We start from the raw sequence: 3,938 nt of genomic DNA, 5'->3' as shown, positions 1-3,938 counted from the left end.
CACTGCAGTGAGTCCAGAGAGTGCACTGGCACCACTGGGGATGCAGTGCAGTGAGTCCAGAGTGTGCACTGGCACCACTGGGGATGCAGTGCAGTGAGTCCAGAGAGTGCACTGGCACCACTGTTGATGCAGTGCAGTGAGTGCAGAGAGTGCACTGGCACCACTAGGGATGCAGTGCAGTGAGTAAAGAGAGTGCACTGGCACCACTGGGGATGCACTGCAGTGAGTCCAGAGAGTGCAGTGGCACCACTGGAGATGCAGTCCACTGAGTCCAGAGAGTACACTGGCACCACTGGGGATGCAGTGCAGTGAGTCCAGAGAGTGCACTGTCAGCACTGGGGATGCACTGCAGTGAGTCCAGAGAGTGCAGTGGCACCACTGGAGATGCAGTCCACTGAGTCCAGAGAGTACACTGGCACCAACTGGAGCTGCACTGCTGTGAGTCCTGAGATTGCACTGGCACCACTGGGGATGCACTGCAGTAAGGCCAGAGACTTCACAGGCACCACTGGGGATGCAGTACAGTGAGTCCAGAGAGTGCACTGGCACAACTGGGGATTCAGTTCAGTGAGTCCAGAGAGTGAACTGGCACCACTGGGGATGTAGTGCAGTGAGTCCAGAGAGTGCACTGGCACCACTGGGGATGCACCACGGCAAGTCCAGAGAGTGCACTGTCACCACTGGGGATGCAGTGCAGTGAGTCCAGAGAGTGCACTGGCACCAATGGGGATGAAGTGCAGTGAGTCCAGAGAGTGCACTGGCACCACTGGGGATGCAGTGCAGTGAGTCCAGAGAGTGCACTGGTACGATTGGGGATGCACTGCAGTGAGTCCAGAGAGTGCACTGGCACCACTGGGTATGCACTGCAGTGAGTCCAGAGAGTGCACTGGCACCACTGGGGATGCAATGCAGTGAGTCCAGAGAGTGCACTGGCACCACTGGGGATGCACTGCAGTGAGTCCAGGGAGTGCACTGGCACCACTGGGGATGCACTGCAGTGACTCCAGAGAGTGCACTGGCACCACTGGGGATGCACTGCAGTGAGTCCAGATGTTAGCCTAGCAACCACATAATAACCAAGTGATTATATGAAGGTGCTTTATTCAGCGCTGGAAGCCGGGGCAGGTGCCCAAATCTGGCTTCAAGTCCCGTTACTTCCCAGCCATTATTTATACATACAATATTGCGTCAGGTATACATATTCATTACAGGTTGCAACAGCAGCCTCGCTTTTCATTCTAATTAGCTCCCCTCCCCTTTGCACATGCGTGGCGCACTCTGGTGGTCGTCCAGGTGGTCGTGCAGATGAAGTAAGGAGTCTTCCTCTCCGCTAAACTTTTCACCTTTCTTACTCGACACATGCTCCCTCCGCTTCTTGGTTCTGCTTCAACTCATTTCATCATTTCCAGGCCCTTATCCAAGGTCAGGTTGTACCTGTTCCCTCCCAAGGTTCCCCTTCAATGATTCTTTTGATTGTTCAATGTACTCCCTAAGTATCCAGTATACATAGATTAATTGATAATGTAAGTACATTTGGCAATGCTTAATTATACTGTAGGTCCCATTACCTAAGAGACATTAGTAAAACATCCATTCGATTCTCCCCAACACTAACACAGAGACTGCACTGGCTCCACTGGGGATGCACCCCGGCAAGTCCAGAGAGTGCACTGGCACCACTGGGGATGCAGTGCAGTGAGTCCAGAGAGTGCACTGGCACCACTGGGGATGCACTGCAGTGAGTCCAGAGAGTGCATTGGCACCAGTGGGGATGCAGTGCAGTGAGTCCAGAGAGTGCACTGGCACCACTGGGGATGCAGTGCAGTGAGTCCACAGAGAGCACTGGCTCCACTGGGGATGCACTTCAGTGAGTCCAGAGAGTGCACTGGCACCACTGGGGATGCAGTTCAGTGAGTCCAGAGAGTGCACTGGCACCATTGGGATGCACTGCAGTGAGTCCAGAGAGTGAGATGGCACCACTGGGGATGCAGTGCAGTGAGTGCAGAGAGTGCACTGGCACCACTGGGGATGCTGTGCACTGAGTCCAGAGAGGGCACTGTCAGCAATGGGGATGCAGTGCAGTGAGTCCAGAGAGTGCACTGGCACTTTTGGGGATGCACTGCAGTGAGTCCAGAGAGTGAACTGGCACCACTGGGGATGCAGTGCACTGAGTCCAGAGACGGCACTGTCAGCAATGGGGATGCAGTGCAGTGAGTCCAGAGAGTGCACTGGCACTACTGGGGATCTCACTGCAGTGAGAATGTATCTGAATCCCTGGTGGTGCCAGTGCACTCTGTGGACTCACTGCACTGCTCCAACCGCGGCATCCGCTCCAGCCGCCTCAGCCGCTCCAGCCGCGGTAGCCCCTCCAGCCGCGGCAGACGCTCTAGACGCTCCAGCCGCCGCAGCCGCTCCAGCCGCGGCAGCCGCTCCAGCCGCGGCAGCCGCGAAAGCCGCTACCGAGTGGAGCGGCTGCCGCGGCTGGAGCAGCTACCGCGGTTGGTGCGGCTCCGCGGCTGGAGCGGCTGACGCGTATGCCGCGGATGGAGCGGTTGCCGAGGCTGGAGGGGCTAACGCGGCTGGAGCGGCTGCCGCGGCTCGAACAGTACAGTGAAGCCAGAGAGTGCACTGTCACCTTTGGGGATGCACTGCATTGTCTGCAGAGAGTGCACTGGCACCACTGGGGATGCACTGCAGTGAGTCCAGAGAGTGCACTGGCACCACTGGGGATGCAGTGCAGTGAGTCCAGAGAGTGCACTGGCACCACTGGGGATGCAGTTCAGTGAGTCCAGAGACTACACTGGCACCACTGGGGATGCAGTGCAGTGACACCAGAGACTGCACTGGCACCACAGGTGATGCAGTGCCGTGAGTCCAGAGAGTATACTGGCATCACTGGGGATGCACTGCAGTGTCTCCAGAGAGCGCACTGGCACCACTGGGGATGCAGTGCAGTGAGTCCAGAGAGTGCACTGGCACCAATGTGGATGCATTGCAGTGAGTCCAGAGAGTGCACTGGCACCACTGGGGGTGTACTGCAGTGGGTCCAGAGAGTGCACTGGCACCACTGGAGATGCACTGCACTGAGTGCAGAGACTGCACTTGCACCACTGGGGATGCAATGTACTGAGTCCAGAGACTGCACAGGCACCACTGGGGTTGCAGTGCAGTGAGTCCACAGAGTACACTGGCACCACTGATGTTGCACTGCAGTGAGTCCTGATTGTGCACTGGCACCACTGGGGATGCAGTTCAGTGAGTCCAGAGATTACACTGGCACCACTGGGGATGCAGTGCAGAGAGTCCAAAGGGTGCCCTGGCACCACTGGGGATGCACTACAGTGAGTGCAGAGAGTGCACTGGCACCACTGGGGATGCACTGCAGTGAGTCCAGAGAGTGCACTGGCAGCACTGGGGCTGCACTGCAGTGAGTCCAGAGAGTGCACGGGCACCACTGGGATGCAATGCACTGAGTCCAGAGAGTGCACTGGCACCACTGGGGATACACTGCAGTGACTGCAGATTGTGCACTGGCACCACTGGGGATGCAGTGCAGTGAGTCCAGAGAGTGCACTGGCACCTTGGGGATGCACTGCAGTGAGTCCAGAAAGTGCACTAGCACCTTGGGGATGCAGTGCAGTGACTCGAAATAGTGCACTGGCATCACTGCTGATGCACTGCAGTGAGTCCGGAGAGTGCCCTAGCACCACTGGGTATGCACTGCAGTGAGCCCAGAGAGTGCACTGGCACCACTGGGGATGCAATGCAGTTAGTCCAGAGAGTGCACTGGCTCCACTGGGGATGCACTGCAGTGAGTGCAGAGAGTGCACTGGCACCACTGGGGATGCAGTGCAGTGACTCCAGAGAGTGCACTGGCACCAGTGGGGATGCACTGCAGTGAGTCCAGAGAGTGCACTGGCACCACTGGAGATGCACTT

This window comes from Anser brachyrhynchus, assembly GCF_964034855.1.
Source record: "Anser brachyrhynchus genome assembly, contig: SCAFFOLD_62, whole genome shotgun sequence".
Taxonomy (NCBI): domain Eukaryota; kingdom Metazoa; phylum Chordata; class Aves; order Anseriformes; family Anatidae; genus Anser; species Anser brachyrhynchus.
Note: the sequence above shows the minus strand (reverse complement) of the source record.